The sequence below is a fragment of the Colobus angolensis genome, unplaced genomic scaffold, assembly GCF_000951035.1.
Source record: "Colobus angolensis palliatus isolate OR3802 unplaced genomic scaffold, Cang.pa_1.0 Scaffold255, whole genome shotgun sequence".
In the NCBI taxonomy this organism is placed as follows: Eukaryota; Metazoa; Chordata; class Mammalia; order Primates; family Cercopithecidae; genus Colobus; species Colobus angolensis.
In genome coordinates this window covers 1,886,900-1,902,875 of record NW_012115766.1, presented here as the reverse complement: position 1 = coordinate 1,902,875, position 15,976 = coordinate 1,886,900, and the positions used below count along the sequence as shown (strand labels likewise).

General features: G+C 38.9%; 1 protein-coding gene across 2 annotated transcripts in view; it reads left to right on the top strand.

Moving 5' to 3' along the window:
- FRY (furry homolog (Drosophila)) overlaps positions 1 to 15,976 on the top strand; it is a 272,464-nt gene that overhangs the window by 20,715 nt on the left and 235,773 nt on the right. The gene's annotated exons all lie outside the window — the stretch shown is intronic.

The window sequence follows — 15,976 nt, the reverse complement described above, 5'->3', positions numbered from 1 at the left end:
CTCAACTTCTAGGAGGCAGTCTGGTATACCAGGAAGAGTACAAACTCCAGAGGTGGAAAAGCTATATTCTAGTCCTTTTTCCTGGCATTTATTGAGTGTGCTGTCTTTGACAAATTACTTAGTGTTCTCTTCTATAGAGTGGACATAAAGGTGACCACCTCCCAGTTTCGCCTGGCCTGATACTTTTTGAAGTGATCAATAAATGTTATTGAATCAATAAATCAGTATTTCTAATAACTGATTTGTGAATATATATGACTCCATGCATTTACTGATTTATAAAGACACAACACTGTAGCTTTGTCTGAATAGATTTCCATGTGTATCTGAAAATTATTCCCTGCGTGTCTAAGTTTTACAAAAAGCATTAATTGGTCTAAAGCAGTGTGCCCAATGCAATACCAGGCACGCTTGTAATTCTAAGTTTTGTAGTAGCGACATTAAGCTTAAAAGCATTGAAATTATCATAACTTATTTTATCTAATTCAATATATCTAAAATGTTATTTCAACATGTAATCGGGATAACTATTAATAAAATATTTTACCTTTTTTTGAGGAATTCAGAATGTATTTTACACCATCAACATATTTAAATTTGAACACCAAATTTATCCAAAACACTTGATCTGTATTTGGATTTAATAAAATTTATAGTTGAAAAAGTACTTTCATATATGCAGATTTGTCCAAACATACTTAAAACATTTCCAATAACCAAGTGTCAGTTTTTACGTTTGAATTTAAATTAATTGCAATACAAATAAAATTTAAGTTTCTGGCTGGGCACAGTGGCTAGTGCCTGTAATCTCAGCACTATGGGAGGCTGAGGGAGGCGAATCACCTAATGTCAGGAGTTCAAGACCAGGCTAGCCAACAATGGTGAAACCCTGTCTCTACTAAAAGTAAGAAAATTAGCCGTGTGTGGTGGTGTGGGCCTGGAGTCCCAGCTACTCAGGAGGCTGAGGCAGAAGAATCTCTTGAACCTGGGAGGTGGAGGTTGCAATGAGCTGAGATCACACCACTGCACTCCAGCCTGGGTAACAAAGCGAGGCTCCATCTCAAAAAAAAAAAATTAAGTTCCTTAGTAAAACTGAACACCTTTCAAGGGCTAAGCAGCCAGATGTGGCTAATAGCTACTGTATTAGACCACAAAGGTAGAACTATTTCAAATTGTTTTCTCAGGAAGTCCCAGACTTAGACAGAATAGTTATTTTGTAATATAAAATAATAACATTCTAAGACTGGATTTTATTTTGGGAGTTGTCTCTTGCCGACTATGCTTAGTAATGGCTTCTTTTTTTTTTGAGACAGAGTCTCGCTCTGTCGCCCAGGCTGGAGTGCAGTGGTGCAATCTCGGCTCACTGCAAGCTCCACCTCCCAGGTTCATGCCATTCTCCTGCCTCAGCCTCCCGAGTAGCCGGGACTACAGGCGCCCGCCACCACGCCTGGCTAATTTTTTGTCGTTTTAGTAGAGATGGAGTTTCACCGTGTTAGCCAGGATGGTCTCAATCTCCTGACCTTCACTTTTGGAGGCTGAAATGGGCAGATCACGAGGTCAGCTAGATTTATGGCATGCCCTTTGAATGAAGCTCTCTAGGTTACTTGGCCTAAAGAATGTTTAGATACTATTAAAATGCTGCAGGACAATTGCTGTTTCTTCATGTATGCACCTGACTCCATCATCTTTGCAGACGAACCGTCTGGGTCTCAGACTGTGTTAGTTTTCCGAGGTCCCACGGCTTGTTAATGGCAGCATCAGCCTATGAACACGGGCTTACAGGTTCATAATGCCAGAGTCCATACTTGGCCTCATTTAAGTGCAGGTGCGTCCCTGATGCACTTTGGACGCTTAGAGTCTTCCCTGAAGGAGGATGCTTTCTTGGGCTATGTTTTTTAATTCTCAAACATATCATCAACTCAAAATACATGGTAAAATTTGGAAAAGCACATGAGGTAGACTAGGTTGTCTCAAAGAATCCTTCTTGGGTAGAACAGGGTTGTGGGGATGAGGATATTAGGCAAAGAGACCTTAGTAGTAAAAGGTTGTGTGGCTCTGTGCCTTCTCTGTGCTCCTTCACTGCACTTTTAAAGGCAAAACTTAGCAGAAAAACAACCATTACTGTATAACCTCCAAAATAGTGATGCTCCTACTACAGACATTTCTGTGTGTACATTTCTCCTTTGGATTTGTTTCTAAGTAAAACCAGTAAAGATGATTCACAAGCACTGGGTGCTAATGACTATGGGATACTTAGCTGAATGGTTTTCTAAGATTCAGTATATTCAGTTCTTAGTGTTGAATTCTGTATGCCTTCTTAAAAAAAAAAAAATATGAGCCAATTCTCTGAACTCCTGGCATTAACCATTTCATTGGAATTAACATACTTCATGGGAAAAGTTAATGTTCTAAAGACCAGTCAGAACTTCCATTCTGGTTTGGTCTGGTCTCTTGGGCCTAGGGTAGCATCTCAGTCCAAACCTATGGCCTCCCATACATTGTATTTAATAAGCCCCACTCTGGAACATGCGCCTTTGCAAATTTTGGCACTTAAATTGCTGTCAAAAACAGCATCTCTACTCAGATGCCCCCAAAAACTGCCACTCCTTTCCAGAAACATTTGAAATCTATCCTCAGTTGCCACTTAGAAATACAGGAACAAAGAACATCCAGCAACAATCAGCCAAACCACTTTCATGAGAGAATGCTGAAAGTCCATTACTGACCCTCTCTTGACTTCGTTCACCATGATGTGGCATGATGTAATGAGATTAGATAAACTAACTCATAATCTTTGTTTAAAAGATGCTTGCTGGTCGGGCACAGCGGCTCACGCCTGTAATCCCAGCACTTTGGGAGGCCAGGCGGGTGGATCACCTGAGGTCAGGAGTTTGAAACCAGCCTGGCCAACATGGTGAAACTCCGCCTCTACTAAAAATAAAAGAAAATTAGCTGGGCGTGGTGACACGCACCTGTAATCCCAGCTACTCAGGAGGCTGAGGCAGGAAAATCGCTTGAACCTGGGAGGGGGAGGCAGAGGTTGCAATGAGCCAAGATCATACCACTGCACTCCAGCCTGGGCAACTGAGTGAGACTCTGTCTCAAAAAAATAAAAATGAAATAATAAAAGATGCTTTCTTAAATGAAAATAGTTGTTTACTTTCATTCTAACCGTGCCTCTAGTGAGCAAGTCACTCAGCTGAACTCCCATTGTCAGGTTAAGTTTTTTAAGTTTTTAGATGTTTTGAACGAAACTATGAAAATCCTGCAGAAGTGTTTATCCTTTACTGTTAACAGGATGTCATCTTGAACACACCCCCTTTTTTTGTTGTTCTGTACAGCTATTCAGGAAGTGTTCACAGGGACTGTGAAGGAATTCTGGGAGGTATACTAACTAAATGGCACCACTTGCTTTGTTGTTGTTAATTGTATAAATGCTTTGTAGAATTTATGCATTTATCAAGTGATTTTTTTTTTTTTTTTTTTGCATCTTATCTTTTGATTTTCTGCACTCAATTTGTTAGGAGTTTAAAAACTAGACCAAAAATAAATAAATAAACCTTGCTTGGGTTGTAAGTAAGAGTTAGGCTTGAAGTTAGACCTTGCATTAGGCTATGTATATCAAGGACATAGATTTCTGACACCTATTTGGGGCAGAGAAATGCAACCCCTGAGGCTGTTTAACGGTAAGAAACAAATGAAGGACAGCAAAAGCACACCCCAAGTTCTTTTGGTTAACTTCCTGATTCTTCATTATGTTTTGAGTTTTAGATACAAGGTTACCAACCAGCTAGACGGCTCTATTTTATTATTAATTTCTTTATTTTATTATTTACTTATTTATTTAGAGACAGACTCTTGTGTCACCCAGGCTGGAGTGCAGTGGTGTGATCATAGCTCCCTGCAGCCTCCCTCCTGGGGTTAAGCCATCCTCCCACCTCAGTATCCTGAGTAGCTGGGCCCACAGGTGTATACCACCATGCCCAACTAATGTTTGTGGTTTTTGTAGAGACAGGGTTTTGCCATGTTGCCCAGGCTGGTCTCAAACTCCTGGACTCAAGTGAATCTCCCACCTCGACCTCCCGAAGTGGTGGGATTACAGGAATGAGCCACCATGCCTGGCCTAAAATGGAAACTATTTTAAACCCTCCTATGCATTCCTCTGCCTGGGAGGATTGGTTTACTGAATACTCTGTTCTCATTTATTATTGAATATTCCCAAGGGCCATAAGTAGCTTCCAAACCTGGGTACACATTGGAATCACTTATGGAACTATTAAAAAGACAAATTCTAGCCTTGCCAGGGGTTCCAATTCTATAGGTCTTCCTGAGGCCATTGAGTCTGTACATTTTATAAAGCTCTCTCCATCTTTGGGTAAACTTTGGGCTTTTGTCAGACCCCTCTCCAAAAAATAAGTGAGTTCAACTCAAGAAACAGAACCTGTGTGATAATCCTCCAAAACAGTGTAATTAAAAGACTGAGTCCAAAACAGTGTAATTAAAAGACTGAGGGCAACAGAAAGATCAAGTGAGAAATTACACATATGAAACTGGGTGGTACCTATAAGCTGAGTAATAGAAATCAGGAAAACTTATTGGAAAAAGAACATTTAGTGTACTTCTAATACATTTAAGTTAGTATGCCTTCCGGAATATTTCTCATTAACATAGAATCCCTTCTGATTTTTCTTTCCAAGATTGGGTTTAAGAATATACCTGGTAGGCTGGGCCCAGTGGCTCACGCCTGTAATCCCAGCACTTTGGGAGGCCGAGGCGGGTGGATCACGTGGTCGGGAGATTGAGACCAGCCTGGCCAATATGGTGAAACCCTGTCTCTACTAAAAATACAAAATTAGCTGGGTGTGGTGGCAGACGCCTGTAGTCCCAGCTACTTGGGAAGCTGAGGCAGGAGAATCGCTGGAACCTGGGAGGCAGAAGTTGCAGTGAGCTGAGGTCGCATCACTGCACTCCAGCCTGGCAACAGAGAAGATTCCATCTAAAAAAAAAAAAAAAAAGGAATATACCCGGTCATTTATCAGAGAATGGGTAACCTTTGGAGGTTTAAAGTGAGCCTCTATATAGGTTCACACAGTCTGTGCCAAATAAGCACCATACACCTGGTTAGTAGAATGCTGCTTCACCAGTAGCTTGCTGTCAGAGGTACCCTGTGCCAAAACAAGCCAGTATTTTCCTAGTGGCCCTAATACACATTTTCAGGTTGCATTTGTTTGCTGGATATGTCTTTAGGTAATGACATGCCTGGCAAATGCTACCTACAACTATAAGCCTATTTCATAGCCTGTACTTCCCAGCACAATGACACATTATCCTTTATGGATTCCCTGCCCTTATTATGGTTTCCACAGGGAAGGGGCCAGGCTGCAGATGATGTTTGCTTATGTTGTGCTCCATTTGGTTCCTCCCTTAACACAGCCTCAAAGGCTCCTTGTCTCTGAAAGTTTTGTTAATACAAGTGAATGAACATATTCTGTAGTACGTTGTATCACTGAAAAATAGTGAAAATACATAATCCTTTTGGCACTGGCATCCACTGTTAATATTTTAACTCTTGTATTTACTAAATTTCTAGGAAGAATAACATGTATGTATCTCATACAAATAAAATGTAACCATTTTATTACTGAAATATTTCACTAAATGTTATCACAAACTGGTTCTAATACCTCAGTTTAGAGAAATGTTGGGTTTATAAGAACAATGATGAAAAAAATAGGAATCATCATCAGCATATGTATCCTCTCACTTCAGAGTTTTGAATGAAATAGGTAGGGTTACAATATGATCATGTTAAATGGTGACTTTTCCTTTAAGTTGGAAAAAAATTCTTGAGTTGGTGTGCAAAGGTTATTTCTTGCTTCCCATAATAAAATAGAGTAGGGAGACTATACAGTAAAGTAGGTGGATAGAGTCCAGTAGGCTACATTTATTTTACTTTTTTTTATTTTTTATTTTTTTTGAGACAGACTCTCACTCTGTCACCCAGGCTGGAATGCAGTGGCAGGATCTCAGCTCACTGCAACCTCCGCCCCCCGTGTTCAAGTGATTCTCCTGCCTCAGCCTCCCAAATAGCTGCGATTACAGGCGTGCACCACCACGCCCAGCTAATTTTGTATTTTTAGTAGAGACAGGCTTTCACCATGTTGGCCAGGCTGGTCTCAAATTCCTGACCTTAGGTGATCCACCCACCTCGGCCTCCCAAAGGGCTGGGATTACAGGCATGAGCCACCATGCCAGGCCTAGTAGGCTACATTTAATGAGAGTAGTTGTATGATCTAACATTTGTGCTAATAAGTAGCTATTGGTTGGCCAGTAGCCTAAGAGCAGTCCTCCCAGAAGCAACAAGTAAACTAAACAGACTCGGGAACTTCCTTCCTTGCAGATTCTAAGCCCGTGAAGGTAGAAGCATTGGGTTCAACTTTCGTTTGCACTTAAAAATATTTGCAGTCATGCCATCAGTACATAGAGAAGCAGAAAGGAAACTTTTATGAATATTAGACTGTTAAAGAAAAAGGAAGCATCAACTTTAAAGTCATTCATTCAATTAATATTTGAGGGTTGTTACAAAACTATCAATTAAGTCAACAATCCAGTTTATTTTATTTATTAAATTTAGATTACATTATAGTTTAAAATATATGACTGACTGTTTAAAAAAATCATCAGGAAACCAACAATCTATAAGTAAACTCATCCTAATCATGAAGGTTAGCCCTGGAAATAACAAATCATTTTAATAATTTTGAATAAAGTTTTTTTGTAAAAAGTATTTTACTATCTCTGTTTGTATCTGTGGCATAAAATGCTATCATAATTTAACCACATCTAAATGAACTCAGATCATCAGTGAATATATTAATTATTTGAGATTTGATTATATATGGATACATTCAGGGCTTTTGAAATGTGAAGGGCATTATCTTTCTATACGAAAATATCTGTAGGCTGCTTTCCTTTCTCAGTTTTAAGTCTGCTTTGTGCTTTTGTTTTCTGATTTTTCTATTAATATCTGCCATCAGCTGACAGCTGTCACTTACACTGTCAGTATGCCTGACCTTAGGATCCTTCACCTGTCCATGATTTTTTGCTTTTGATTTAACATACATTTGACAGAGGGACAATATTATGTCTAATGTAGGAGAACATGGGCTTTAAGTGGGGATAGTCAGGTGAGGTGGAGGGCGCCAAAGGTGACTGCACTCTGGAATTCAGCTATGTTTTGGATATGCAGAATATCTGGGTAAAAAAAATATGTATACATTATTTGAGGCATCTCTTAAATGTATACAAAGACAAATACTCCAAGGTTGCCATTGTTTAGAAGTCCCAATCATATTAAGGAAAGCCCTAGAATAAAAATTAATAAATGTAGTGACACTGGAGTCTGATAAACCTGTATTTGAATGACACTGAGCAAGCTTATTTTTGTTATTTTTCAGTGACTCTGAAATGTAGATGCTAATGCTTACCTTATAAGGTTACTGTGAGGACTTAGTGAAATGATACATGGAAAGTGCCTAACAGGATCAGAATCAAGGTCAGTCCTCCTTCCCTCAAATGTTAGCTCCCTTTTCTACCTTTTTTCCCCTTCACTTCCCTTAGTATCTATAAAAGGTAGGAAAGAAGAGGATACTTTTTTTTTTCATATTCCTACAAGGCTGTTTTAAGTAATGTTCTTTTAGTTGAATGACAGTCACATCATTTGAGAGGTTAGTCTAATAATAGCACTGGAGACTTGAGGATGACAAAGTGCAAATTTTCAGTCGGTCTGGACTCCAATTTATTTATTTATTTGTTTATAATCAACATGGATTTATTTGAACCTGACTACTTTTGACAGAATTAAAAGGGGAAATTGTAGACTTCTACAATGACATTCACAGATCTGTGTACTACCGTCTCAGAAACTTAGGAAGCAAAAAAAAAAAAAAAGAAAAGAAAAATAGAGACAATATAGTATTAACACTAACAAGATAGTGAAGCAGAATTCCGTTTTCTTTTTCTTTAATCTTTTTTTGTTATAGATTTAGGGGTGCCGGTGCAGTTGTGTTACATGGTTATATTGTGTAGTAATGGTCTGGGCTTCCAGTGTACCCATCCCCCAAATAGTGTACCTTGTACCCAATAGGTGGTATTTCATCCCTTACCCCCTCCCACCTTTTGGAATCTCCCATGTCTGTTATTCCATTCTGTATTGGATTCCTAGTTATATATAGAACGAGGAGGACTTTACTCTCTTCTATCTGTACACAGATACCTCCATAGGCACACTACTGTCTTTTAATGGTTTTGACTTCCTTTAGTAAAATGTAAACCAAATACCCCATATTCACCTCGGTCAACTCTACAAAGGCATTCTAAATCCTGAATGTGTAAAATGCAGGAGTAGCATGGGGCATCTTTGCTGGTGTTTAGCTCAGCAGAACCACTTTAAGTGTTCATTTTGGTAAATTGGACATTTTCTTTCTTCCTGTGAAATGTTTCAGTTCATCAGTCAATTCTCCTGCCATGCTGTTTTGTAATTACAACCTATATTGCTAAAGAAAACCTTCAATTTACCCTGAGTAAATCAAGAATAGAAAATTACTTGGGTTTCAGTCTCTTCACAGCTGAAATAAATTTTCACTGACCCTCATAGAATTCTTCTCTCAGAAATAATGCCCATAGAAAGATCAATTCGTTACACTTCTGTTTTTAAGTAACTTTGCATTTTCCTTCTCAATCTCCTCATTAGCCTAAACCTGTTTTCTTTTGAAGGCAGAACACTTAACATTCTCCAATATTGGCTCCATCTTGGTTTTATAAATTAAGTTTTTTAACAAGTCAGTTTAGGCTGTGTCTTTTAAAATCATGTAACTATAGATTTGAATCCAATCACTTTTCTTTGCAAGTTATGTCAACAGATGTTCAGTGTTTCGTTTTCCTTAAGGGTGTATGGTTTCTCGCTGACTCTTGGCTTCAAATACAGATTCTCTGCTGTTGGTTTTGTCTGTAGGCATATAAGCTGTTGAAAGCTGTTTGTATTCATGGCCAAGAGCCCCTAGTTCCCAGAGCAACAGTTTATCACTCACCCTGTGTTATCTTTGCTCCTACATTTCTTCAGTCACAGGAACACAACCCCAGCCCGTTAGATCCGGGGGGCAGCATGTGTATTTGCTATGCATGGACTGTTTATGGCAAACTGTGTGGGTCGGGCTCATGTTCCTGGAGTGCTTTGAGCAGCTTTACTAATCTGTCAGCGTAGTATGTTCTTGTGGATAAATATAGACATACGGGCACTCTGCGAGTTGTAGGTCACTGTCTTACTGTGCAGCTAAAAATTGTCCCATTGGTATGAACAGTCTGCCCTGGACGGAAGGCCTGTTTTAGTTTGTCTTCTACTGTAGGTCTTTAGCACCTGACTAAAAATACACCTGGGGCCAAAAATATAAGGGCCCTAGCATTGTGGCTGAGACACTTACGGTGGCAGTGAGCAACAGGACCATGGAGCCCATCATTATGTGTTTTGGCTTTGGAACATAGTCTGTGTAGCTGTTCCAGACTGTCAGTTTGGGTTTCTTTTCAGGCTCATGGAGATTACAACTGCTTGTTGGAGACGATCCTGTGTGATCAGCTTCATAAAAGGACTTGGTAGGTATGAAAGGCTGTTATATGTGTAGAGTGGCTAATTGGTTGTTAGATGCTGAGTGTGGGAGGATTCTTCTAAAGGTTTTGCTGTATAAGGGTGGAGGTAGCAGTTGCATCTGCATGCAGGGATTTACTTATAATGCCATTGTTCAGAGACAGGAGTAATGCTTGAGGTGTTACATTTGAGATTGGTAATATTTTGGAGGCAAGATGTCCTTTTTGTATACAAGCCTGTGGAACAAGCAGCCATGATACAATGGAATTTTTCTGTGCACTTAACTTTCACTAAAAGATTTGTTATGACACTGAAGTAAAATTGCTGGTCTGTAAAAACAGCTAGTATATATTTGGGAAATAATTAATCACATCATATTTAATATTATAGTAGAAGTAGGATTTATGCTTGATTTCTTCTAAATAGTAATGTTAATGCCCTTACTTGTTTTGTTTTAAACATTGCAGTAGGCCTAAAAGCAGTTTTTTCTTCATTTTTGGCTTAGCCTTCTTCGACATGTAAAAAATAAAATATTTTTCCTTTTTTTTTATAAATTTAAAAACAGGACACCGTATGTTAACCAACATTAAATGGGTCTAAATTGTATGTCACTACTCTTCCTTTATCAGACAACAGCACAGTTACATTAGTTCTAACATGACATTTTAAGCGATATTGTACAGCAGTTCCAAAAAACTCGTGAGAGGAAACATCCATGACACAGAGTTAATTACATGCATTTTGAATATACACTCTTTAACTTTATTTAGTGAAGGTAGGAGAAGTTAACTTGTAAGTGGTAAAGGCATAACATATTGCTCTAATCAAGGAGAAAGATTTTGTTTACTAAAGACTTGGGAGATTGAGTTGCTTGCTAATTATTCCACTGCACTATCTCTAATGAAACTACTAGAGGTTTACATATGATAGCATTCTGTTTCTAGGAAAAAAATTCCTGTTCGTCATTCCTTTACCCCTTACTTTTGTGGTTTGTAGAGTGTGCATTGAGAACTTTTTTTTTCCTCCCAAGGAATTTTTTTAGTGTATAACAAGCATACAAGATAAATGATAAAATTTGTGGTTCCAGGTATTTGGACAAGGTTGCATCATTATAGCACTCATATGAAATGCTTAATATTTCTATTGTATGATATCCCTTGGAGATGTTACTGACCATTAGTGTATTTTGGCTGAACAGAGCACTCCCACAGTCTCGTGAACATGTCGACTCCTTTTTCACTCATTGCCTTTCTTGCTCATAATAAAGTTTATGGTAAAGTTAACTTTATAGTACAGTTGGTAAAAATTTTAGGTATTAAATTTTACTATAAAGGCATCAGAAGCAACTAATCTGCTTCTGTGAATTGGTAGATTTATCGCCATCTTAGATTATAAATTTCTGGTAAGCATGTCTTAAGTGAATTTTACATCTTTGTACATTTCCATAACCATTTAAGAATTTAATAAAACCTAAAATTTTTTAAAATGAGCCAGTATCTAAATGAATAAGCCCATATGAACCAAGAATTTAATAAATATTTACATGTTGATCAAAATCAAACACCAACAAAACTGAAAAAGATTTCACCTATTCACTTAACTCATTGAACAAATGTTTATTGAGCTTCTGTTGTAAACACTGTACTGGAAGCCCTTTGTTGGCTATATATCTTGGAACTGTATATAGTTACCATATATATTTTATAATGGAAATGTATATCATCACATGTATTTTATAATGCATATGTATGTTAGTATATACAGATGTATGTGTATATACTTTATAATAGAATGAATACTATAATGTATATTGTACTTGTGTATAGGTATATAATTTTATAGTATAATGCATATTATATTAACAAAGACAGCTGTAAGATTAGACTGTCCTTAAAGTCACCCCTGCATCATGTAATCCGCAAGGGGACCCTGGAGGGGAACAGCTGTAACTTTAAGTTGTGACGTTTATTTGTCAAAAGATGGCAGTTGCTGGCACTGTCCTTGTGGCAGACCCCCCCCCCCAACATCCAGTCTGCACAGACTTCAACGTCCCTTTATGTTGGGTCCCTGTGTAATGTACTTGCCAATTCAGCTGCAGAAAACATCACCATGGTGTTCTTCTCTTGCCCTTGGTGTTTGACTTAAATATGATTCTTATAAAATAGCTCAAGAAGCTGGTTTGTCGTTTCTGGCAAGGCTCAGTCTAATGCCCAGATAACAGTCTGGGAATGACTACTAGCTCCTCAGCCTCCAGAGCCTTTTGACCGTGACTCAAAGTAAGAAACACACTTTGCATTGTGACCCAGAACTCACACACATACATATCTGTAGACACAGACAGAGTCTGAAAACAACAGCTTTGTGAAACAGTGCTTCCCTCCTCACTGTGCAGGATGCCACCAATCTGCTGTTTTCTCTTCTCCTGTTTTCTGCTCTGTTTCATCAAATTCAGGCTGGTCAGCGCCCACTGAGTTAGTTTCATGATCCAGTAATGGGTCAGAACCTGCATTTTAACAAACTCTGCTTTAAAGATTCCAACAGCTAAGCATTCCCAACATACCCTTAGTCACGTTCTCAGCAGAAATGACATGCTGTCATCCTTGACATAATATTCTACTCCTGGGCATATTGGTGCTTTATTTGTCACAGTATTGCTTGGTTGCAGAAAGAGCTCTCCTGGTAGTTCTGATGCGAGTCTCAGGTTGAATGTAAGGTTTCTAAGCTGGAGACAATGCGTGACCTTGTACATCTTAACACTTCCTTACTCCTTAAAGCAATAAATATTTGTTGAGTAATTGGTATTACGCCTAGCACTGTGCTAGAAGGTGATGCTACAGGAGGAATATAGCAAATTCCTTGACCTTGTTGCAGTTAAGTGTAGTGGGGAAGACAGATAGGAAATGCATATATAATGTGTCAAGAGGCAGCCAGAACTCTGGATGACAGTAAAGATGATACAAACTGTTAGCAGAGGGGAGTACCAAGGAGTGGCTGGCCAGAATAGACTCTCATAAACCTAGAAGGAAGTGAGCATGTGAGCCATCATGACATTCCCCCGACCATTCATAAATTCCTACAACCCCTCTGCCCCAGTTCTCTTCCACTTTGAAGGTTTCCCTGACCGTCTCTATCATCAGTTATTTCTAGTTCTCAGCTTGAGTGTCACTATCCCAAAGTCCTGCCCCAACCCCCACAATCACAGATATGTTCCCCCCTGCATCTCTCCTGCAGCAGCCTTTGTAGCACTTCTCACTTTGCAGTTACAGTCCTATGTGTTTTTATTCTATCATGCCTCTCTCCCTCCACACTGTCAGCTGTGTGAGACTACAAGCCATGCCTATTTTGTTCCCCCAGCAGATAGCCCAATACCCCAAGTACAGTGGGCCTTCAGTAAATAGTCAATATGTGAATAAATGAACAAATTAATGAATGAATACTCTCCTAAATTCGTGTGCTCATCCATTGACTGTTCAACCTGGCTGTTCAGCCTTTGGCTGTTCAACCTGGTGGTATAGTATAACTGAATAGATTAAACTTCAAAAATCTTTCAAACTGTCTTTTTAAATCTATTTTCATATTCTCCACAGAACTTTGCAGAATGCCTTATACGAAGGTCTTGATGAAAATTCTTTATTTATTTAATGATTTGATTAATTGATCACACTCATAGTCTTTTGAAGCATAAATAGTTCTGAAAGGACTGTAATCAGGTCAGATGATAAAAGATGCCTCTGTAAATGACACCTCCACTCATCCTTGCTGTGTGTTATGCATGTAAATACTCAAGCCAACATTCAGTTATGCAGACAGTTCAGTTACTCAAACCTATGTGATCGAACTTGAATTGCAGTGGTGTTCACTTTTTAAATATAGTCATTTATTTTTCAAATTGAGGTTCTAAGACGGCATTCCTTTATTACTGCCATTGTAAGATATAGGAAACTTTTTATAAGTGAGTCTTATCTTTTAAAACAAATTTATTGTGAAGTGTTAAACCCAAAAGGAGAAAAAAATTAGGATAATATGTAACATATTGCCATCACTCAGATTCTACAGTTATCAAGATTTAGTCATGTTTAGTTTATTTGTACCTTTATTCTTTTGTTCTAATTTAAAAAATACTTTTTTTTTTTTTTTTTTTTTTTCGAGACAGAGTTTTACTTCATTGCCCAGGCTGGAGTGCAGTGGCACAATCTCAGCTCACTGCGACCTCCGCCTCCTGGGTTCAAGCAGTTCTCATGCCTCAGCCTCCTGTGTAGCTGGGATTACAGGCGCCCACCACCACGCCTGACTGATTTTTTGTATTTTAGTAGAGATAGGGTTTCACCATGTTCCCCCGGCTGGTCTCGAACTCCTGAGTTCAGGCAGTCCTCCTGTCTCCGCCTCTCAAAGTGCTTGGATTACAAGCATGAGCCACTGTGCCCGGCCAAAAAAATTTTTTTTACAGAGAGTCTCACTCTGTTGCCCAGGCTGGAGTGCAGTGGTGCAATCATAGCTCAATGCATCCTTGAATTCCTGGGCTCAAGCGGCCCTCCCGTCTCAGCCTCCCAGTAGCTAAGACTGCAGATGCGTGCTACCATGCTCAGCTAACCTTTAAATTTTTTTTGGTAGAGTTGGGGTCTCACTGTGTTGCCCAGACTGGTCTCAAACTCTTGGCCTCAAGTCATCATCCTGTCTAGGCCTCCCAAAGTGCTGGGGTTAGAGGTATAAGATACCGTGTCTAGCCCTTGTTTCTCTTTGTTAAAGTATTATGAATCAAATGTAGACATCATTTCATTGAACCCCAGATAATCAGTATGCATTCTGGGAAATAGAGATATTTTCTCATCTACCCTCAATGCTATTATCACATCTAGTAAAATTGACCATAATTCTTTGCTATCACCTAATATCCAGTCCGTACTCAAGTTTTTTATAACCCTAAAAAGTCTTTTAACAATTGGTTTGCTTAAATCAGGGTTCAGACAAGGTCCACATATTACATTTGGTTGTTTTATCTCTTCCCTTGACCTGTAGAAACTAGTACAGTTTTCCTATGGAAAGAACCTACTTCTGGATTAGCTATTTTGCTTCCTTATGGTGGTAACATTAACTTGTCCTATATCTGCGTTGTCTCTTCTGAATGCACATTAGCTCTAATGTTTTGAAAGCATGGTGAATGTGGTCACAGGGCAATGTACAGTTCCCCCGCTCATAGGTTATATTCCAAAGTCATTTCTGTTCTATTGCTGTGATAGAGTAGAACTGTGTCACTCCCAGGTGTACATCCCTAACAGTTTTCAGTGTGTGGGTACAAGAACTCTGACCAATATATTGCTACAGGCTGGGGATTTTGAGAAAGCTTCTAGAGTCAGTGTTCTAAAACCACTTCTTCAGCACCTTTATCATCATAACAAGTTGCAGGTCTGTTTGTGTAAGATGTGGGATCTTTTTTTCTGTTTTAACGGACACCAGATAGGTTCCCACCTTCATTAGTCTTCTCACGGTAGGTGCAGTCATCTTTTAGTTTGTGTTGTCCTTCCAAGAAGCCACTTTTTCTTGCAGTTTACACAGTAACATGAGATCAGCATTTTTTCCAGAAACACACTGGCTCCCAGTGACCCTCTAAATAAAGTTCACATTCATTGGTTTGCCATTTAAGACCTTAGTTCTAATATTAGTAAGTATTTTAAAACCTACATTTTTATAGGACTGAAGAGTTCATTAAATTTTTCATATACACTCTTCTTTACTTCATCTATGCAAATACTATATTTTAGAATTGGTTGGGTTCAGGTCCACAAATATTAAGTGAGCACAGTTATTTACTTAATTGTGCCGTGCACAGTGCTAAGTGCTTGGGATAAAGACAAGAGATAGTATTGTTTTTGAGGACTCTATAGTTCCTTGGTGAAGACAAATTTGAACAGATATACTAAGACCAGGGATGTGTGGTAGGAGGGTGACAGGAGGAGGGGGTAAGAAGAGACACTTGGCAGATGCCTCTGTGTACCTGCCATGCCGTTCCATTTGCCTGAGTTGCCCCTTTCTCTTCTCTACCTATCAGAATCCTACCTGTCCTTTGAGACCTGGGTCAAATGTCACCTATTCCACAGTGTCCACCTACTCCATGGCCCAGAACAGAGACTAGGCCTAACATGGGGTTAGTTTAGACACAAGGCAGACTTTCAGTACACTTTTTTTTAAAATGTAAACAAAAGTCATGAGTTTACAGGTAGGAATAAAGACCAGCTTCCCCACTGTCTGCCTGCAGTTTAGGGAGTTTCCAGGCTTAAAATTTAATGAAACCAGAGAAGCAAAGATACAACTGGAAAGGTCAGGATTATTTGTAAAGCT